This window comes from Echinops telfairi, unplaced genomic scaffold (assembly GCF_000313985.2).
Source record: "Echinops telfairi isolate 266 unplaced genomic scaffold, ASM31398v2 ScPeMD7_7400;HRSCAF=8409, whole genome shotgun sequence".
Lineage (NCBI taxonomy): Eukaryota > Metazoa > Chordata > Mammalia > Afrosoricida > Tenrecidae > Echinops > Echinops telfairi.
This window is the reverse complement of record NW_022111300.1, coordinates 26011165-26035556: the sequence shown is the minus strand read 5'-3', so window position 1 is coordinate 26035556 and position 24392 is coordinate 26011165.

The following is a 24392-nucleotide window of genomic DNA, read 5'->3' as shown; positions in this document are numbered from 1 at the left end:
AGATTATTATTGTAGAAGTACTTTACGAAGGAGTGAGAACACACTTCATTTTTAGAATCCTTAGTTCATTTTAGTTTGACTTTTCTAAATACTCATAGATGGAATACCTTAGGGGATATCACAGCAAGAGACTGTACAACTCGGATATAGAATCACATTTCTAGTTACCTGTTCAAGTATTAAAATGTTCTGCCTTGTAATGTGCAAGGTAAAAATTGTGATTTTCCTGAAAGTGTTCACGGCACAGTGATTTAAAAGTTGCCTGTGATTTATATTCTTAGTAACGGCAACTTGGATTTATATTCTGAATTTTTATTTTTGCAGGTGAGTGATATTGAGGAAAGCATGCATGCATTCTGTGCCTCAGTTTCTTGCCTATGACATGCACATACCTCATATGATTGTTGCAATACTCAAAGGAGACCATGGCAATAAAATCCTTGGAATAGTGATAAGCATATAATAAGTCCTTGCTAAACTAAACCACTAGAGTTCTTATTAGAGATGGTGTGTGAATTTGTGAGAAGTGACTAAATGCTTTTGGACCTCAGTTTTCTTATTATTGAAGTGGAACTCAAGTGTGGCAGAACCTCTGCTTTCTGTTCTGTAAATTGTTTTCCTGGTTACTCTAACACCGAGGTTCTTAACCTATGACTTACAGACCCTCAGCAGCTGCTGAAATGTGTTTATAAACACCTAAAGAGAGCTTTATTTCAAGGAAATGACTCACACAATTGTGCGCCTAGTAGTTCCCAAATACATGGGTCTGGTGACAGGCTGTGGACTCCTGCTGACTCACAGGATTGCAGGGGCGGAGAATCCAAGAATTAATGCACAGACAGAAGACTGGTGACTTCTTCAAACTTATGTTCCAAGAACCAATGGTCAGGTGACAAGAAGAAAGCTGAATTGAGAGAGAGGGAAAGTGGAATTTTCCAGAACATTCATACCTATATTGGAGTCACACCCCAAGTATGACTTCCCTTTCCTCTGATCGGCTGCTCACATAAATTCACATGCTGGAGGGTTCCTCAGTGTTTGCCACTCCATTGACAACCCTAGCTTAGAACTTGACCACATTAGCCATCACAGAAGGTTAGAAAGGAAAGTCAGGCAATTTCATACTTCAGACGGAGGCTGTCTCCTGTGTCTGACAAATCTGTCTTATTTCTACTTCTTTAGTTTTCTTTACTTACCCCTTGGAAAAATCCATGCTTTTTTCCATAAAAACGAATCCAACATCTTGATCAGGCTCTTTGGATACTGTGCCTGGATTCTGGAGACTTCATAAGATTGTTAGTGAGCTCTGTGAAGGATCCGGGGGTTGCATGCACAAATCTATTTTTGATCTCTTCCCCAAACAAGTCTACAATCAGTCCAGATGACTTTTCATCCAGCAAGAGTACCTCACTAAAGTGAACGTTCATTTTCTCCCACTGGAAGCACAAATAATCATATGCATAAAGCATATGTCTCCTATTAACATGATTTAGAGCTACTCCATAAGGAATATTAAACCAAGCATCATTTGAATTCTTAGCAAGGTAAATTACATTTTAAAGTTTGTCAAATTAGTTGGTTGAACCTGGACCTGTCTGAGGCATCTGGAATAATGTGTGCTTATTTCAAATAAAATATATTATCTTTGACCCCCAAATCTCTCCTCTGGTTGAAAAAAAATAAAAGAGTGGGGGTTAGGTCTCTGAATTAACTGTATTTGAGTGGCTCTAGGTAGGACTACATGATTCTTTAATGACCAATCAACTACTCATTATCATAACAGTGATATGATATCAACAGAGATATATGGCTTGAGGTAAAGATCAAACATAGAAAACATCCTGGCACAATGATGAAGCATTTGGCTGTTAACCAAATGATTAGCCATGTAGTGGTTCCAGGGGCAAATGTCTTAGCTACCTGATTCCTTAAGAATTATAGTAAAAAATGCCCTATATGCCCTGTAAACAGTTCTACTGTGTAACCTAATCCTGCTTTGAAGCAGAATCAACTCAGACAAGGTATTTTGATTGTTTTGGTTTATTTGTTTGTTTAAGGCCCACATGCATTCATTCTCTTGGAAATTGAGATGCTGTGTTAGACAAAGCCAGACTCCATGTTGAGTCATTGAGCTAATGACTCAAACAGTTGTAAAACAGGTAGTCTAGTCTGGTTCAAGTTCATAAATCATGAAAGTAGGAAGAAAAAGAAAGAAGACCATGGCTGGTGGATGCAGAGATAGATCAATTTAAAGTCAACAGCTTGGATGCCAAGCCAAAGGCAGGCTCTAATGACTTCTAGGCACAGCAGGTAATATTACTTGTCTTTGGCTCAAGTCTACAAAACTGAGAGTCAACACATATCCAGTTACAGGATCCTGGGCAACAAGGAACAAAGAAACTTTATGTAGCATCTACTTCAACATGAAGTAGGTCACACCTTCAAGAGATCTCCATTAGGAGTACGACTTGAGTCAAGGATTTCTCTCCACCCTAATCTTCCCACGACTGTTTGGTTGATCACAGTAGATCCCATCATGGAATTTATTACATTATGTTAAATCACATCATGGGAGAGGCTTCAACTGCCTTAACTTTTATTGTGAACCAGGTGAAGGTTTATAGAGCAGATCATCAGGTTTACATCTCAACTGTTCCTTCATAAACATATTTTTCATATTATTTATCGCAGTTTCCTCAATGTACCACCCCTTGCCCCCTGACTTGACTTCCTCCCTATCGTTCTTGTTTCTATCCCTTTCTTTCTTAAATTTTCTGAACTTCAGCCTTGGATAAATACTGCCATTTTTAATCATAAGTAGTTGATTATTCTAAGATGCTTATGTTTCCCTGACCTATCCAAATGGACACAGAACCTAACTATCACAAATAAACTGCAGGAAAGAAAAATCATCTTATAAAATATATCTTCCCCATACTACAAGCTCAGAAAAACACTCAGATAATATGAGGCTGATTTTAAGAACATACAATTTAACAACTGCTGTAGAGTTCTCTGAGGCAGATGGTTAGTGCCTTAGAGTCCTCTAGATTTTCAAAGGGGGGCAAGAAGTGGGTTATACTAAGGGGGAGGGAGCTGGATTAAGACCGCTTGCATCAACGCAGAATAAAACATGTCGACTCAGTCAACTTCAGTTTCAGAGCATCAGCTGGCTGTTTCTACCCTTTTCCCACCATATACTGTCCGTGATCCTCACAAATCTTTGAGGGAGGAAGTCTTGAGCTCCATCCCTTGGACAAAGATAGTTTGTGTTTATATTGCCTAAGACTGACATCAAGAGAAAAAAAAAACTTAATGAGTGGTTTTCTGTCATAACCCACACATTAAAGCTCGAGTAGGAATTGTTAAAAACAACAGCAAAGATGTAAAGAAATATCTTCCTTATCCTTCTACTGAGATCCCGAGCACATGTAGCCCCCTAAATTCCTTTCCCTTTCCCTTGTCATCTCTCTTCTTTGGAGAATAGTTTTGATTCCTATGGTTTCATATCTGTGATTCCAAGAAATTCTAATTTCATTCCATTCACATAAAATGAAAATTCCCTGGTACCATCCACAGAGATGAACCAATAACTTTACCTTAAACCAAACTCACTGCCATAGATTCAAACGTCCAGGGAACCTAAGGACACAGGACATCTATCCTGTGGGTTTCTGAGGCTGCACATTTTTATATGATTTTTCCCCAGTAGCAGCTTGGATTATGAACTCCTGACCTTGTGATTAGCAGCCCAATTTTTAACCCACTTTGCCACCAGCCTGGAAATATTAAGACCATAATATTAAATAGGAATAAATCCCTGATCCTTCAAATGGTGGCATATTTTTTTACAATAAGATATTTTATTTCTGAGAATTCTGTAATACTCTTCAGATAAGGGGCGTTGGAGACATTAGAAAGACTAATTTGGATTCAGAAGCATATGGTCAAGTTTTTGTTTCCACCATTAATTACGTAGGTAATAAGTATTACAACCTAACTTATTTGATATCAATTTTGACATCTTTAAAATAATATTATAATTCTTATAAAATTCATAGGATTCTTTGGAATTCTGAAGGGGATATGGACAAAATTTAAAACTATAGTGGATTATAGCAGACCTTTTTATTACAAAGAAACATTAGACTTTCCAAGCAAAACCTCCATTATGCCTCTGCATATATTCTATTATCTGCTAACCTTTCAGAGGAAAAATAGATTGTTTGGTCTCTTCTACCACACCTAAATAAGCTTTGTTCCCTTCTTGTTCCCTTGAATGACCTTATTTTTATTAATCCATCAGTGCCATAAATGATTAAGTGTTTAACCACTCGCTGAAAGTCTGACTCTACCCTGAGCTGTCACAGATGCCTAGACTGGCAATCCACTGCCAAACTATCACAGCTGTGCCAGACCCCTGCTGTCGAGTCACTTCTACCTCGGAGGGAGTTGTGGGTCAAAGCAGAACCATTTCTTACAGTTTCTGAGCTCATGGGCTTGAACTGCCAACGTTGAGGTCCATGGCCTATTGCATAACCCATCGCAACACTAACCTTTCTAGTTAGCAGAGATGGGGCCTTCATGTGTTGGAACCTTTATTGAATCCTTATCTATAAGCTCAAGTCACATTATATTAAGTATTAAATACAATATCCTTTCCCGTTTTTTCTCTTTCTTTTTCACTGTTCTCAGATTATTGGATGTCTCCATCAAAGACCCCTCTACTAAAATAAAATTTGAAAATAAAAAGGCTCCCCATAGTTGCTTCTATTTCTCTGGTCACATCCTTTCTTTAACTTAGAAAGGTTTCATTGAGCACCAGAGGAGATGGACTTTGTTCAAGGGCCTAGGGCTCTGATAGTGCAGCAAAACATTTCTCTCCAGAAAGTTTATAATGAAGTGGAGAACCCAAAATGTAATTCAATTCTGGTGTTATAGGCACAACACTCCATGACAAAGGGCAGGTGCCTACTGCAGTCTATCACCATAAAGGAAGAACTTCTGGTTGATGTTTAAAATAAATTTTGAAGGGAATCTTGAACTGAATATTGATTTTGAGCTAGCTAAGAAAAGAAAGAAGAAAGAAAGAAAAACAATGTTTTACGGATAGGGATGAACCTGTTCAAAGACAAACCCCCCTCAAGTTGCTAGTTTTGTTTGGAGAATTTTAAATAGTTTCATCTGGCTAATGAGAGGGTGTGTTAGTCGGGGTACTTCAGAGAAACAAATCCACAGAAACTCATGTATACGAGAGAGTGTTATATAAAGGATAAAAGCACATCAAGAAAACATCCCAACCCAGTGTTGCCCAAGCCTACAAGTCCAACATTAACCCATATATCCAACACCAGTCCACAAAGTCCTCCTCTATCCCACAAACACACACTATGACACCAACTGCAGGAGATAAGTCAAATCAGTGAGCGTGTAAGCATCTCAGTGCTGGCTGGGGTCTCCACACGACTGCTCTAGCACCCAGGGCTGCATTGGGATAGATCCATGCGACTTCTCCTTGGGGGATGTTTGCAGGAAGTGAGCCTTGCCAGTTGAAGCAGGGAACTGGATAAGGCAGCTGCACCCAAGTCCAACCATCAGAAATCAAGAGACCTGAGAACTAGAAAGGTGAGGCTCACTAAGCCATTTATCCCTCTGTCCTTCAACTAACCCCATGTGTTTACTGGTCAGGTTGGCACAATAAACTAACTACCTCAGAGGGTGTGTGTTGAAAAGCAGCAGGGGATAGTTGGAAAGTCAGGCAAAGGAGAGAGGGAAGGTAGAGTTACGCTCCATCATGGAAGTGGTTTGTCCAAAACGAGGGGAAGGGGTCATCACTGCCCTGTCCACCATATATATAGTAAATAAATAGCTTAGTAAATATATAGCTTATTTATTTACTTTAACATTTTATACTTATGTTAATATTCTCCATATATGTTCTTCATTATCATACACGAAAGATATGAAGAATCTTATAGAGGCCATACATTTAAACATCTTCACTTAGATTAAACCACTGTTTAGTCGGGTACACGGGTTTCATATTACTACTAAAAAACAACATTGAAAAGTAACCTACAGACAGCATCGCATGAGACTTCTGAGTGTTCAAGGACTGTCAGAAAGGTTTCCATTCAAATAGAATATATTTTTAAAAGAGTGACTTCACAGAGTGAAGCACACAAACATAGAGCTGACCACATCCCCTCTCATTTGACCTTGATTCAGAAAAAAATATTACCCTCTTACACTTGAGTCCTAAACAGAAAGCATCTTAGGAAGAAGAAAATAGACATTTTCTTCTTTCTTTTCACTCCTGTTATAAGCTTGCCCATTTTATTAGCATAGCTGAAGTTTATCTCCAGGCTTAAGAAGCACACAAGCAAAGAAAACACTGAACTTTTTCAAATGTGTGCAGATGTTCTATTTTTTCCTCCAAAATAAGTCTATTTCTTGCCAATAGATCCCTGATAGGCATTGCATTTTTCACCCTTAAATCAATTTAGCCTTAAGCTCAATTTTCCTCAGTTGAATGCTCATCTTGATAAACTCCTTAGGGCTTGGTCCCAAGAGAATTTCCCTAAACCTAATTTTATTAAAACTTAGGATATGAAAACCTTGTTTGCATAATTATCTATATTAAATATTTCTACCTGTTTCTTTAGAGACTTCACTAGTAATCTCATTTTTTCCCCAAGACTTTACTCTATTTTCCAATATCTCACATCTTTGCTCAAACCAGGAAAGTCTACAAAAAGAAACTGTGGCATTCTTTTGAAAGCAGAAGTTGCCCCAGACTGTATATGTAAGGTGTTGTGGTGGGCAGGGGACTAAGGTTTTCATTGTGCTAAAAAGAATGTAGCTTCTTGGTTCTCTTCTTTGTTGTTAGATGCTATCAAGCGTGGAGCAGTACTAGAGTCCTGGTAGCAGGGTGGTTTTGCATCAGGCTGCTAAAGTCAGTAGTTTGACAAAGTCAGTAGTTTGAAACCACCAGCCAGCTCTGAAAGAGAACAATGACTCTTTCTGCTCCTTTAAAGTGCCACAGTGTCAGAAACCCACATCTAGCTTCTCAGCTAGATGGCCACGTCTTTATATCTTGACTCCAGACACTATATCTTGGACAAGAGGAAAGTAAAAGGAAATAGAGAAAAGAGCTAGGAGGCAAAGGGAATTTATATAGGTCTAAATAAAGCCATGTACATATGTAAATATATTTATATATGAGGATGGGGAAATGGATTTATGTGCATATATTTATAGGTGTAGTATTAAGGTAGCAGATGGACATTGGGCCTCCACTCAAGTACTCCCTCAATGCAAGAATACTTTCTTCTATTAAACTGGCATTCCATGATGCTCACCTTCCCGACACAATCGCTGAAGACAAAGCAGGTGCATGAGCAAATGTGGTGAAGAAAGCTGATTGCTCCCGGCTATCAAAATATATAGTGTCTAGGGTCTTAAAGACTGAAAGAAGGTAAATAAGCAGTCATATAGCTCAGAAGCAACAAAACCCTCATGGAAGAAGCACACCAGCCTGTGTGATCACGAGGTGCTGAAGGGATCAGTTATCAGGCACCAAAGAGCAAAAAAATCATATCATTGAGTGCTCACCTCCCTGATATGATCACTGAAGACAAATGGGTGCATAAGCAAATGTGGTGAAGAAAGCTGATGGTACCCAGCTATCAAAAGATATAGCATCTGGGTTCTTAAAGGTTTGATGGTAAGCAAGTGGCCATATAACTCAGAAGCAACAAAGCATACATGGAAGAAGCACCCGACCTGTGTGATCACAAGGTTTCGAAGAGATCAGGTATTAGGCATCAAAGAACAGAAAATCAAATCATTGTAAATGCGGGGGAGTGTGGAGTGGGGACCCAAAGCCCATCTGTAGGGAACAGGACATCCCTTTCTGGAAGGGTCACGGGGAGGAGATGAGCCAGTCAGGGTGCAGTGCAGCAATGAGGAAACATACAACTTTCCTCTAGTTCCTAAATGCCACCCTCCCCACCACAATCATGATCCCAATTCTACCTTACAAATCTGTCTAGACCACAGGATGTACACTGGTACAGATAGGAACTGGAAACACAGAGAATCCAGGACAGATGATCCCTTCAGGACCAGTGGTGAGAGTGGCAATACTGGGAGGGTAGAGGAAGGGTGGGGTAGAAAGGGGGAACCTATTACAGGGATCTACATATAATCTCCTCTATGGGGGATGGACAACAGAAAAGTGGGTGAAGGGAGACGTTGGACAGTAAGATATAACGAAACAATAATTTATAAATTATCAAGGGTTAATAAGGGAGGGGGGAAATGAGGAGCTGATGCCAGGGGCTTATGTGGAGAGCAAATGTTTTGAGAATGATAAGGGTAATGAATCTAAAAATGTCCTTTATACAATCGATGTATGTATGAATTGTGATGAGTTGTATGAGCCCCAATTAAAAAAACAAAAAAAACCAAAAACAAAACAAAACTAGACCAATGATGAGATATCACTGTGCACTGACATTACAGCTCAGTTAAAAACCAACAGCAACAACAACAGCAAACTACAGAAAGCAACCAATGTCGAGAGAGTGTTATGGGATTGGGATTCTTAGAAACCATTGTGAATTCAATGTAAACTACTTTGGAATTCAATTTGGAACTACCTAAAACTATTAGAAATAGAAATCCCATAGGATCCAGCAATATGTAGGTATCTGTTCTTAGGTTATATAATCTTCCAATCAGGTCTCCCAAATAATGAGGTGGTATGCTTACTTAATGGTCACGATCCCTGTATCACCCCTTATTTGTACATTTTGAAAACCACATTGTCAGAAGAAGCCTCATCCCAGGTAGGGTCAGTATCTCATGTTGGAGGGAGAAGGAAATGACCAATTATTTCCTGACATATAACATTGTTCCACGGTCACACTAAATAAAAAGACCCTCCTACAAAGGTGCTCAATGAACCTTAATGGAAATTCAAGTCCATAGATTGGGGGTTGGGGACATGTTGATCTTAGAGAAGGTGATTTCAATTCTGTTTATGTGCTAACCATGAGCAGCAACTAGTTATTGGGAAAAATGCTTAACATTTCTTACACAGAATCCCCAATAGGAGAATATGCCCTGTACTATGTTCCTAATCAGGCACCTTTGGTGTTTCTAGCCAGCCCTTGATAATACAGGCTGTGTGCGCTAGACAGCCAAGTCTTTAGACTTTGTCCTTTGGAGGGCCACACCATCCTTCATAGATCATACCAGAAAGATCTGATGTGGAAACCCCACTAAGTGAACCAGACATTATCTTAAACACACACGTAACACATTAAAGGAACTTAAACAAATTCCTTGGACTTCAGGCTACAATAACCTAGTTTTAAAAGAAACAGACGACTGCCATCCCAAGACCATGGATTTGGAACAACCTTAAGCTAAGAACATGACCCTACTCAAGATACGTGCTCCCATTAAGAGATCATTGAAGAGATCAGTGCTATAGAAAAGTATAGAGTAAATCGAATGGTGCCTATTTATCTGAAAGAACAAGGTCTGGGGTTTTAAATCCTTGTCTGAAAATAATCAGCATCTAAGTGAAGGGAGAGCTAAATCTACACAGAAGCAGTACACCAGCCTATGTGATCCATGGACTGTAACACAAGTAAGGAACTGTCTTTTAACTTAAATTCTGAGCACCCCATTTGAAGAATGTTATGGATGGCTGTGAAAGCCCAAAATCTGTTTGCAGAGTTCCCACACATATAAAAACCTCTGATCCTCTGATGACTCCCTCTGACCATTGACCAGAGATATGAATTAGCATGTTATCAGACAGAAGAATTTGAAAGTAGATAAATGGCAATGCAGTTAGGTTAAAATTTAATATTTTATCATTTGTCCTCACTTTGGGCCTATTTTAGATGTGTTGTCGTTTTTATTATTTTCTGCTTTCTTTTGAAATAGGTTTCTTTGTGTTTTATTTTGTTATTATTTTTGAGGGATGTTTTATGTATGTTTTTATTTATATGAAATCATAAATAGGTAAAACTTCAGATACTAGATTAATAATTCCTAGGGTTATGGCAGGGGAGGTAGGGAAGCAATGGGGAGCTAATAATAATGAGTACAAGAAATAAGACAATGTTCTAAAATAGACTTTGGTGACGATTGCCCAACACTTGTTGATGTGTTAGAGGTATTGATTTGCATAGTATGTGAATTGTATGCTAATAAAACTGTTAAACATTCTAAAATGCCAGAGCACAAAGACAGAACGTATCTGAATTCTTCACATTATTGCTAAGAGCTTTCAAGCGCTGCCTTTGGACATTTCAATAATTAATAAAAGTAAACTTTACATGCTTGACTGACTACAAAACAAAGATATTAATGTAAGGGGACAGGGAAACTAGATTAATAAAAAATGGAACATCCAGAGTAGAATAATGAAAATGTTTATACATTGTGAAGAGTGTATTCAATGTCACTGAATGACTTGTGTAGAAATTGCTAACCGGGAACCTGCTGCTGTGCAAACTTCCACTGGAAGAACAATACCAAATTCCTCAAAAGAAGATAAAAAGATCATTGTGAGTTTTTAACAAGAGAACGTCTGTTTAGGGATCATTAAAGTATCTGGCTAGTGGGAAAAACAAACTTACTGTAGCTTTTGTTATTCTTAGCTGTGTCTACTGTGGTATCTTTGGATCTTTCTCCTACTCCAAAAGAGCAATCGCTAGGACTTTGCTCAAGTGTCCCTGAAAGAGATGGGGTGAGTTGATCATGGTGCATTCGAGACCTATGGCAGCGCCATGTGGAACAGGAAATGAGAGAGGTTGGGAGGGAAACATTTGTTCTGAAAATAAAGAATATTAGTGGTGAAAGTTGAAACTTCTGGTCTCAAGTTCTCCTTAATGATTTTGTTGAGGTTGTCCAGTAGGAGATTTACCTGACAGAGTTTGCACTTTGAAATCGTAGTCTCTCTCTTTTACCCCATCATACAAGCCAGCGTGAAAATGGGCCATTTTATTATAAACTAATTACTATTCACTTTTTATCAGCTAACAAATTGATTCGCACAGCACTTCTTAAAATTCAGGAACTGTTATATGAATTTGTTGAAACAAAGAGGTTCATTAGGAGTCCTATTAGCCATCCTGTGGGCTCTCTCTTGGGCTTTCATTATTTAAGCTACAAGTAGATATTGGGTAAGAATTCAGGTCTCTGAGGTCCTGTCAATTTGAATCCTGTGCTTTTGGTCTTCCTAAACCCCTGTCAGGCTCATGACCTCCCTTGTCTCCAGGACCAGACCGTGATGTGCGTTAGGAGGCAGCAGCTCGCCCTAGTTGTCTCATCCCTTTGGCTCGCCAGCTACCACAGAACATCCATGGGTGCAGGTTGTAGAGGGACTCCCTGGGATTTGGAGAAACTCTAGAGGTCTAGAATGTATGAATAAGTAGGATTGCAAATGTAAAAGTCAGACATAAAAATTAGTTAATAGTATCTGCTGGGCTGTCAGAACAATTGTAGTATGTTCTAAGTTCCACTATAATGTGTGTTTAACAAAATTGAGAGAAAAAGAAAAAAAAGGCGCTGTAGCCTTGGTTGATGCCTCAGAAGCCAGAACAAATGACAGTAACTGAAAGGAAGGAAGTAGTAAAGACAGATTACGTCATGCTTAGGCATATTAGTACTTATTACCTGCCAATAAACTACATACTACATATGTTTATTATTTTCATTGTTTATCGCCCTTCCCCTCTACTAGAATCTAAAGGCCAAAAGGTCTGAGTGCTTCATCAATGTTATTTTTTTATATCTGCCATTTTTTTAAAAATGAATCACTGGTATATAATAAGTAAGTGCCCAATAAATACTGGTTTGGTGAATGTACCTAGTCACTCTTGTTGAACAAACAGTTTGGACACCTCATCCTCTTAAATTCCAAACCCAGTGTGTTTAGTTTCCAGGTTTTATTAATAGTGCAGAAACTCTCTAAGAAGCATCATAACTTATTCTGACGTGGTCTAATTTTTCTTTGTTGTTTGCAGTTTTTGTTGGTTGTCCTTGATTCAAATTCATAGTAACCCTATGTCACATAGGAGAACCACCCCACGGGGCTTAATAAAAACAAAACCACACTCATTACCTCAAATTTATGCTGACTCCTGTAGTGACCACCTAGCCAAGTCTTTCCTCTGCAGAGCTGCTGGTGGTTTCGACCTTCCAACAATGTGGTTTGCAGCCCACTGTATAACAACTACAATCCTCACAACCCAACTAATATGGTCAATGGAGAAAAGATTGAAATTCTCCAGGTTCCATTTTACTTGGCTCTATACTCAATGCTAAGGGAAATAGCAGCCATAAAACCAACCAATACATTACATTGGGAAGCTTTTCTGCACAGCACCTACTGAAAGTGTTAAAGAGCAAAGATGCCACTTTGAGGACTCTGGTGTGTCTGTGACATGCTCTGGATCTTCATCGGCATGCGGAAGCTGGGCCCTGGGACAGGACAAGCAAGACGGCAGAGGAAGTGATGCACTTGAGCTGTGGTGCTGGGAAAGAATATCGAAAAGCCAGAACAAACAAATCTTTCTTGAAGGAAGTACAAATTAAATATTCCTTAAAGTGGAGGATGGTGAGACTTTGTCTCACAAATTTAGATACGCTATTAGGAGAGACCAGTACCTGGGAAAGGGAATTATGCTTGGTAAAATCGAGAGTCAGCCAAAAAATTAAAAAAGAACGAAAGAAAGAAAGAAGAAAACCTTCAATGAGAAGCATTAAAAATGACAAAGCAATGGTCAGTGTTTTGTTCTGTTCCATGTAAGATCACTATGAATAAGCGCTGATGCATCGATCCCTATGAACAACATGGGAAAAGGAGTTGAAAAGTATGTTAGCAGAGATGATGGCATACAAATATTTCTTCCTAGGGGAATAAGGCTTTGGATATTCAAGAAATTGAAATACATTCACCATGGCTGTAGTGTATAGAAAGCCAAGCGAGGTAGCACAGGGTCAGTTTGGAGAAGCAGGGTTGAGATCATGATCACAAAGGTCTTGGTAAGGCATGTGGATTTTATTATAAGCAAAGCAGGTAATCACTTAAATGTTTAGAGCAGGTTAGTTATTTAATTATATTTGTAATTTAAGGACATTATTCTGGTCACTGAATAGGAAATAAACTAATGGGGTCAGCGATGGATGCATTCCATAGAATCAGGCCAGTGAAGTGATGATGATAATTTAGACACAAGTACGCTTGATTAGGAGATGAATAACTTTGCAAGTAATAGCCAAATAATAGAAAGACATATGTACTCTAAAAATTGCTTATATGAAATGGGAGACTAGAGGTCAGCAAGGTAATATCAATTTACTGAGAAAACTGAGTACTCTAGGAGAACATTTTGGAAAATATAATGTTTGAGCTTTTTCTTGTGGTTCAAGTAGGGAGAAGAACATTTCAACTAGAAGAAAAGTATGTATCGACTTTCTAAATGAGATAGGACACAACATTGGGAGGATGAGTGGGCAGTTACATGTAAATGTATTGAAAAGGGGCTTGACCGCGATGGGGGCGGGGGAGCACCATAAAGTAAATGTTCTAGGTCAGCGGTTCTCAACCTGTGGGTCGCTACCACTTTGGGGGTGGAATGGCCCTTTACAGGGGACACCCGATTCATGACAATGGCAGAATGACAGTGATGAAGTAGCAATGAAATTAATTTTAAGGTTGGGGGTCACCACACCATGAGGAACTGTATGAAAGGTTCGCAGCATTAGGAAGGTTGAGAACTGCTGTAGGTGGAGACGACAGGCTTTTGGTATTTTCGCAGGATGGCCTCATGACTATGGTTGTGCTTTGGGAAGAAAGGGAAAAACAAGCAGCAAGTGGAATGGATTCCATGGAGGAAAACATCACATTGTCTTTTTGCGGTGACATAGTATGGAATATGGAGATACTAAGGCTGAGAGACCACGCTGGGAATTATCAGCAAAGGATGATTTCAGTTTCTTTCAATTTTTTCAGTCACCTTTAGTTGTGTTTTTGATCATTCTTTTTAAATACTTGATTATGGCCCAGGAACTACTCTTCAGGGTCTTGAGGCTCATTGTACTATACTCTCTAGTCTAAGTTGATTTGGGATATATAACAGCTCCATTGATTTTATACCTCAGCCACGTATGTCCCTGTGCCAATATGACCTAAAAATATACAGCTGCTAGATTAGTACCAATCAGAGTAAATTATTTGCAATTTGCACTACTAAATTTCTGTATATAATTAATACTCTTGGGTCCAAAGCACTTCTTAACCTACATACTTATATTTTTGTCAGTGTCGCATTGTCACATTCTATTTCCACATTGCCATGCATATTGAAAATATTGTGGTTTAAGGAATGAAAATATGACACAATTCATACTTGTATTATTTTGTACAGTTCACATCCATATGTGTATCTACTTTTAGCCTAAGATCAATAAGCAAAATAGCACAAAACCAAAAAACAAGACAAGTGTTATTATTGAAGGTTGACCGTGTGCTAATTTGTGCAATAGGAATATTATTGAGATTACCTTCAGTTCTTATAAAAATAGAATAATGAAAATAATGTTAAACCAATTTATTGTGGAGGAAATTCTTGTTCTGAAAGTTAAGCATCCAAGAACACAGAGCTAATCAACGCTGGAGTTTAGAGTTTGCTCCCAATATGCTTGACCACCTGTGATCTTTCCCTCCCCTCACAATGCCTTTGTTGACCAAGAGCAGTGATTTTTAACTGTTTTCATCTTCAGACCTCTTTACGGTAATAAAACAAAACAACTGAGGACCCCAAAGACTTTGTTTATGTGAGTTCCATCTATAATAAAAATGAAAACTAGGAATTGATCACTTATTTCATTTATTCATTAAAAAAGTAATAAAACTATTATTGATCAGCAGGGTTTATTTTACGTGAAGAGTAACCATTTTTCAAACCAAGAAAAAATGGTGAGAAAATGTCATTTTTGTAAATCTTTTTACTGTTTTATTGAGAAAATGCCTGGATTCTCATATTTACTTCTATCATTCAGTAGGATATGTTCTCTTGGTTGAAACCTATAGAGTGGGAGGAGAGACAGCAAACAATACAGAGCGACAGAAGCAACAAAGCCCACATGGAAGAAGCACACCAGCCTGTGTGATCACGAAGTGCCAAAGCAATCAGTTATCAGGCATCAAAGAACAAAAACTCATATCATTATGTGCTCCCTTACATGATATGATTGTTGAAGACAAATGGGTGCATAAACAAATGTGGCAAAGAAAGCTGATGGTGCCTGGCTACCAAAAGATAAAGCATCTGTGGTCTTAAAGGCTTGAAGGTAAACAAGCGGCCATCTAGCTCAGAAGCAACAAAGCCCACATGGAAGAAGCACACCAGCCAGTGTGATCATGAGGTGTCGAAGGGATCAGGTATCAGGCATCATCAGAACAAAAAATCTTACCTTAGTGAATGAGTGGGGGAGTGCAGAGTGGAGACCCAAAGCCCATTTATAGGCCACTGGAAATCCCCTTGCAGAGGGGTCACAGGAAGGAAATGAGCCAGTCAGGGTGCGATGTAGCAACAATGAAAAATACAACTTTCCTCTAATTCCTAAATGCTTCCTCAAACCCACCCCACCCCCACTCCCACTATCATGATCCGAACTCTACCTGGCAAGTCTGGCTGGACCAGAGGTTGTACACTGGTACAGATAGGATCTGGAAACACAGGGAATCCAGGGCGGATGATCCCTTCAGGACCAGTGGTGTGAGTGGCAATACTTGGAGTGTAGAGGGAGGTTGGGTTGGAAAGGGGGAACCGATTACAAGGATATACATGTGAACTTCTCCCTGGGGGATGGACAACAGAAAAGTGGATGAGGGAGACATTGGACAGGGCAAGATATGACAAAATAATATTTCATAAATTATAAGCGGTTCATGAGGGAGGGGGGAGGCAGGAGGGAGCGGAAAAATGAGGACCTGATGCCAAGGGCTTAAGTGGAGAGCAAATGTTTTGAGAATGATGAGGGCAATGAATGTACAGATGTACTTTACACAATTGATATATGTACGGATTGTGATAAGAGTTGTATGAGCCCCTAATAAAACGATTAAAAAAATAAAAAGACAGAGCGACACAACCATAATGAAACAAGGAATGTTTTAATTGCCTCTTTGGGTAATTGTTGGTCCTTATTTATGATACTCTATATGATACTCTATCCAAACTCAACAAGTCGTAGTTTTTTTAAAAAACTGGTTGAAATGTGAACTATAAAACAAACCATGTCAATAAACTTTTCATTCTCTATTTCATTAAGTATTCATGTCTCTTTTGAATGATTCCCAAAATGTTGCTTAAGCCAAATTTTACAAGTTCCGCATTGGTCATTGGGAACATATTTGTTCATTGAACTCATTAACGTCAAATTGATGTCACCACTGATTTAATCAGTAAAGCTTTTATTATTATGGTGCTGTTCCACTGTGGATGGCAGATCCTTATTTTCCCAATGTTGATTATTTTGCTTTAAAGCTCACATTTAATCAATAGCAAATCATATTGTCCAGTGCTTCCCTTGAATTGATAGGATCACCTCGTTCATTTTTCAGAAAGTATCTATTAACTAAAGACATAGGTTTGAATAAGCATTGTTTGGTTGTCAGTTGTTCTTTTCAAGTGATAATAGTGATTTATTTTAAAAAAAGAGTGAGTATAATCATAGAAGAGGTGGTACTATGTCGGGCATAAAGGTGACCAGAAGCCTCTGAAACAACACAAGAAGTAGACCAAGGATATGGGTCAGGGAGACCAGGGTTTCAAGCAGAAAAGAAAAAGAAACTCGAGGATCTAAAATTAATGGCCCAGGGAAGGACCCCCCAGCTGGAGGCGGAAGTAAGAAATGTGGCAAAAATAAGCGGCTCATTGTGGCTGAGGAAACGATGACCCTTGATTCCATTCCTATTTAAACCTACAGCTGGAATGAAGGGTTGTCTTAAAGCCTGTTGTACATTTAAGAATTGACTTTTGTTAATGAGAAGAAAAACAAATCGTGCCATGGTCTGTCCCTTTAGCTCTCTCACTGGACCATCGCTCCCTAAGTGAGAGGTCCAAGCAAACTGAATCCACAGTGCTCCCTGGGCCGCTCTTCCATTTTTTGTTAAGCACTAACTTCCGTACCACGTAGAATTAAGCCCATTCATTTGAAACTTTTAAAAAGTGATTAGTTCAGTTTTTGACTCAAATAATAGCAAAAATATATTTCTTCCAGACAAATATCATATCTGATATATTAAATAAGCTTCTGCAGTTTACAATTTTACACACACAAGAGTAAATAGGTGTACATCAGTGGTTCTCAACCAGTGGATTGCAACCTCTTAGGGGGTTGAACGGCCCTTTCACAGGGTTCGCCTAATTCATAACAGTACCAAAATTACAGATATGAAGTAGCAACAAAAACAATTTTTTGGTTCGGGGTCACCACCACATGAGGAACTGTATTAAAAGAGAGCAGCATTAGGAAGGTTGAGAACCACTAGCGTACATGAAAGAGGACATTAAAATTTTTTTTTTTTCCTAAAGAGTATTTGTAAGTAAAATGGACATTTAGTTCTTTGGCTTTCTTTCCTTGTTTTCCGCATGCAAATATGTGGCAGTGGTCAGGATGATGACTTTTAGGACAGTTTGGTGCCAACACTTTGAGGATGAGGCGGCACAGTTTTACTCACTGTTGATTTAGCCTTGTCAGCACAAGTACCAAGGCAGTGGAAAAGTAAATAGTATCTTTAAATTATGGTGAAATTAGTTTTGACTCTAAAGATGCCCTGAAAAGAGGCTCATGCACCTTCAGGAGTTCACAGGCTCCACTTTGAAAGCAATTGATGGAGAGGCTTTGCTTTAGCAGCAGGGCAGAGTGTATGATTCTATGCATATCATTGTATCTTCCATTTCAGCATTATATAAACGTCTCTTGAACTTGACTTTTATTTCTGATAGACTGTGAAATTACTTGAAACAAATTCCCATAGTATGGAGACACAAATGCTGCCCTGGCTCAGGTCCTTTGCTAAATGAAAGCTTCAGAGCGGCATTCTTCTCTAAAACAATCTTCTGTTTCTATTCAAAAGCCACCAGCTTCTGCCCAGGAGAACTTTCCTCTGAATGTCCTTTCATGCTTACCCAGATATAATAAATCCTGAACTTTTCTAACAAGTTTTGTTTATTTAAAAACAAAAACCAAATGCTTAGCAAGCATTTGACTAAATTCTCTTGATGGCAGACTTATAGTGCTTTGTTTTAATTTTTCTGTAAATGCCCAGCTTAAAGATGAACATAACAAGAACATTGATGCAAATGAATGAATCACCATTCTCTTGGTCAATAGCATGGCATGTGTGATTATGTAGACAAGAACTGGCACCCATAGGAATGTTGTCAGAGGAGGAAAAGAATGTTTGAATTGCCACATCACAGGACCTTGCATTCCCAAATGAGTTATAATTCTGTGACTAGCTAGGATTGAGTTATGTTTCCCATTGGCCAGGTACTTAACGCAAACCCAGAATTAGTATAAAGGGTTTGATTCTAATTGATCCCGACTTCTCTCTTTCTTTGTTTTCCTTGTTTCCAATTGATAACCAAAGAATATTCTGATCTTCTCGTACATCTCCACTCTGAATCCTTTTGTTTCTTTTTAGAGAAAATAGGATCCTAGTATCCTTATTTCACATGCCACATCAGCCTCCTTCCCTCCACCTCAGTCCCCATCTTTCTACCATCTCTTTGCATAATGCTCCTGTATGTATTGTAAAATTGAAGCTGGTTTCCAATTCAGGAAAAATAAACTTCTTTAACATTTTATCCTAGGAGAGTCAAAGAAACATAATAAAACCACACCTTTGAATTTAGGGTTTTTTTTAATGTTTAAAATTTTTTTTATCAAAGGTGAGTATGAATTTTAGCTATTTTACTTGGTATAAGGAAACACAATTAGAGAAAATAATTGGTTTCAAGGTGGTCACTGTCTTCTTTAAGAATTCTCAGACTCTATCTCCATTTCTTACACAATGTAAGTAGTCATTTTTAATATTAATCATTAAAATAGGAGATGCCTAGGTTAAAAAGTCAGCTCCCTCTCTCTCTATCTCCCTGACCCACACCCCGGTAATGAAAAGATAGTAAGTGGAACCATCAGCAGTCTATCATACTTCACACAGATAATCAATCTAGTTTTAAAATATAGAATGTAACAATATTTTCAGCACCTTAAGATTATCAGTCAGTGACTTTTGTTCTTGTCCGTTTGGTTTTGTGAATTCTCAGTGTTAAGGGGAAAAAATAAGGATGAAACAAAGGGAAACATATCTGTCCCTGAAAATGCACATTTGTTACCTTGTCTTATTTATTCAGACGAGGTTGGCTGCCAGTGTGTAGAAAGCTGCTCTCTCTTCATACACAAATTCAACATTTCATTTTCTGGCTGATACACAAACCGAACTGGGAACGATTCCTTATAGATTTTAGTGACACTAAATGCCCTCACACACGGTACCTCAGTGTTTTATAATCTCTAAGGACAGCAACTAAAAAACTTCCCAAATTGATACATAAACATACATACACATACCCCTACCTATGTATATGCATATAATTACTCATTTAATAAATCAAAACATTTATAAAGTTTGAACTAAATAAAATAAATTTGACACAATGCTAAATTTCATTTTCTCTCATTAGCCATCCCACCCAATTAAAAAAGATCTCAAGAGGAATATACATCCCTTTGCCATTCAAAAAACCTATGTTCAAAGATTAATACTAGCTGGTGGTTAACACAAATAGAAATTACTCTCTGTGCTATTTAGAAATTGTTTCAAAAGGAATGAATTCAACTTGGAATGGGACACAAATGCCAGCATTTTACCTGTACTCTCATCTATGTCTGACAAACTTCTATTGAGTATCATGACTGTTAAGAAACCCTGGGGATGTTAATGAGTTAACAGTTTGGGCTGCTCACACTAAGGTCAACAGTTCAAAACTACCAGTTGCTCCACTGGAGAAAGACTGGGCTTTCTGTTCCTGTAAAGAGTTACAGTCTCAAAAACACACAGGGGCAGTTCTACCCTGTCCTATAAGATAGCCACGAGGCAACATTGAATCAGTGGCAGCGAGTTTGGTTTTGGATGGAGTCTTTCTCAGACTCAACACTGGGAAGGTAAATTTATCTCTGTGATGATTTGCATACCAAGTATACATGTTTACCTTTTCAATTTCTATGTTCTTAAGGCTATGTAAGGAATCCTGGTGAGGCAGTGGCATTGGCAGCTGTCCACAAGATTTGCGGTTCAAATTAACCAGCCATTCTGTGAGAGAAAGATAAGACTTCCTGTTCCAATAAAGATTTGGTCTCAAAAATCCTATATTGGGCTACTGTGGGGTAGAATCAACTTGATGGCAGAGGGGGTTTTTTGTTTGTTTATGGATATAGGAGGGGGTAGCCCCCAGAACGCAGAATTTCACTGGACGGAGGAGAGCTTTCATAGTATGCATTTTTCCCATTAGGCAATTCCACTCTGAGTTAGCACACCGAGTGGCATCACCTGGGAAGGTCCTCACTGGTCACAGTGAATTTTTTCATAAAAGCAGTTTAACTTGAACCTTTTTTTTTGGGGGGATGGCCGATTTAAGAGAACAGCGTGTGGCTGTGAAATTTTGTTTCCTGCTCAGGAAAAGTGCTACAGAAACTGATGTGATCTTGAACACGGCTTACAAGGACAGCACTATGGGAAACACTCATGTCTGAGAGTTTTTTCTCCTTTCACAAGTGGTGAAATATTGATTGATGACAGACCTCACTCTGGATGTCCATCAGCTTCCTGAAAGAATGCATATGTTGACTCAGTGCAATTGGAGTTCATTCCACCAGGTCAGACTGTTAATCAAGCTTTCCATTTAGAGGCTCTGAAAAGATTGTGCAACAGTGTGTGACAGAAAAGGCCTGGTTTGTGGCAGAGAGGGGACTTGTTCTGACACTAAGACAGTACACCTGCTCATGCAGCCATCTCAGTGTGCCAATTTTTGGCAAAAACTGTATGCCTCTCGTGTCCCCACACCATACTCACCTGACCTCACTCTGTGTGACTTCTTTTTTGTTTGTGTGAATGAAGAGAGACATTAAAGGACAGCAATTTGATGACATAGAAGAGGTAAAGAAGAAAAAATAAGGGAGGTGCTGTCAGCCATCCCAACAGATGAGTTTGAAAAAGGTTTCCAAGAATAGAATCACAAATTTGACAAATGTATGAAGTGTAATGGAGAGTACTTTGAAGATTTAAAAAAAAATACATAGCTTTCAAGAAATAAAAATCCATTGGGGGGGGGTACCCCTTGTATAAAGGAACCCTGATTGTGTGATGAATTAAGTGTTGTATTGGTGTCTTACATCAGGTCCAATAAAGAAATAAATCCAGTGACACTCATATGTAAAGAAGAGCTTTATATCCAGAAAACACCCCAGCCCAGTTCAAGTCAAATCTGTAAGTCTGGTACTAGTCCATAAATCCCTCTTCAAACCCATGCAGTCACAAGCAATAACGCAGAATTCTGGAATATCACAGGCTGGTGGGTGCAGGGTCACGTGTATCCAATGGCAGTGGACACATCACTGGGCTCTGGCACCAATAAGAATTACTCCAGTAGGAGGGTGAAAGCAGAGAGAGAAAGGGGGTTCCCAAGGCCCTCCTTATGAGAAGGCCACACCCACAAGTTGAATATGACCCCTACACTTTTATGTATCTTCAAGTTGATGTGAAATTGTGCAACGATCGCACTACCTAAAAGGTAGACAGTTCAGAGCAGTCACTGGGGAAGACAGACAAGAGAGTCTGTTTTCGTGAACAGTTATAACTCCAGAAATCCTGTGGAGGAGAAACTCTATGAGTTGGAATTAACTCAAAAGCACTGGATTTGGTTATTGAGTTTATGTATTGTATATATATATATGCATATATATATATTATACAGGATATTTTCTAAAGAGCTGTAAAAACTTGCAGAAAAAATGAAAATAAAAAATACATAAACTTTATTTCTCAACATAAGAGTCATCAAAATAAAGACAATTTTGAAAGTGACCATTCCACTATTTCAACCTGCCATTAAGAACTGGAGGTCCTGGGAATATAATTCTGTCAGTGCAGAATATTTTATAATACCAGTAGAAGAAAATGGGCTCACATATTTTTTTAATAGGAAGCAAAAAGAAGTCAAAAGGAAGCAAACCAGGACTATAAGGTTCATAACTAATGATTTTTCACTAAACCTCTTGCAAAATTTCCCTCGGTCTATGAGAGTAATGCATAGGGGCATTGTTGCGGTGGAGAAAAGGTCCCAAGTGAAGCTTTCTTGGCCATCTTTCTGCTAAAATATTCACTTACATTCTTAAAAACCCTCTCACAATAAGCAGATGCTGTCTTTCTCTGGCCACAATACTTTGATCACCTCAAAAAACTGTAGGTAGTATGTATGGTCCCACTAATAACTGCTAATGGCAGTTGTTTGATCGCATTTTGAGTCATTTCCCATTAGCAAATTCAGGTCACCTTGAGAGGACAGGGCTTCTCTAGTTGTATTTGGAGTGCCTTCTGATCAGAGGGACTCATCTTTCAGTACTATACCTGACAAGGCTTTACTGTTATTCATAACGTTTTCTGTGGCTAATTCCTCAAAAGTGAAAATCCTAGTCCTTCTTTGTAAGCTATTCTAGTCTGGAAGATCTTCTGAAACCTCTTCCCCGTGAGTGACCCTGCAAGTATTTGAAATCCTGGTTACATAACTTCAAGCATTATATCAACATGAAGCCAACAAAGTACAAGGTAAAAGACAGGATGTTTCCAAATCATAACAACACTATATAGGATTTCTGAAGCTATAAATATTTATGGAGGCAAATAGCCTCATCTTTCTCCCACTAAGCAGCTTTTGAGTTTGAACTGTGAACCCAGTTCACAGGCCAGTCCTAAACTACCAGTGAGACACACACACACACACACACACACACACACACACACACACACACACCAATTCTAGATAACCAATGCAATCATCACTTAAGTTATGCAGTTTTTATTAATTCAGAAATCAGTTAGGAACCTCTACCTATATGAAAGATGTACAAAAAGAAGAAAATTTTATTCTCTGCCTTAAAAAAAAAAAGATTTCCATTTTATCAAGGGGTTGCTGGATTAGAATAAGAAAATTATCAAGGCAATTTGTCGAGTGTTTTTTATGTAAACCCTGAATATCTGTCATTTTGGGAGGAATAAAAGAGACCCATAAAGCACTGGCAGTGGAGTGCACTACTAGCCAGAATGTGAGTAGTTTGAGCCTACCAGGTGTTCCCTGAGTGAGAGATGAGCCTGTCTGCTACTGTGTCATGGCCAGTTTTAGAAACCGTGGGGACCATTCTACTCTGTACCATGGGACCTCTGTTAGTCCGACTTAACTCAACAGCATTAGAAAGAGTGATATGAAGGAGATTTCACCTATCAAAAACATAGCAAGAATAAAAGCATGGCCTTCAAATTTTGCATGAGGTGTTCACAGACATTAGAAGAAAAGTTGTACTCAAATATTATTACATGTATCTGGATGGAAATAAGAAATGCAAATTGGTCTAAGACTAAGGGAGGCATTTAAAACTAAGCTAAGTTATTGAAACTTCACTCCACTGATGTTGGGGAATTAAAGTTTGTCTGTTTGTTTTTAATAAAAATAAAAGGGAGCAAGGTCTCACATAGAACTAGCCATGATTATAGGGCTTGGACACAAAAAATTCACTGCCATCAAGTCTATTTTTACCTGCTCATGTTGCACCGAGCAGCCCAGTGCATAACCCCTATGCTGGCAGGTCTATTCCTGGTCAAATACAGAGGGTTACTTGAATATGGGGACTGCATATCATTAAGGGCCAAGAGAAAGAATAAAGGTAGAAGAGGATTTGTTCAAAAGTTAAAAGGAAGTTCTTATGCTGTGAAAATTGGGGATGAGAAAAGTCAGTAGCGAAAAATGCTGAGAGTCAAGGAGGAGGAGGGAATAGCTCTAATGTCGGTTATTAATAATTATTAGTCTTTTTGGAAGAAGTAAATGTTCTTTTTCTTCTAAGCTGGTGGGTTGTAGAGGCTGAAGGATATGACATTGAATTTATCTGGTAAAGAAAACTAAATGATGAGAATGTGTCCAGAGACTTCATTACTTTCTCCAGAAGTTAGGCCATCAGGTGTAGGGGAGAACAAAGAGAGCAAACAATATATATTGCAACCAGGAAAAAGTATAGTTAAA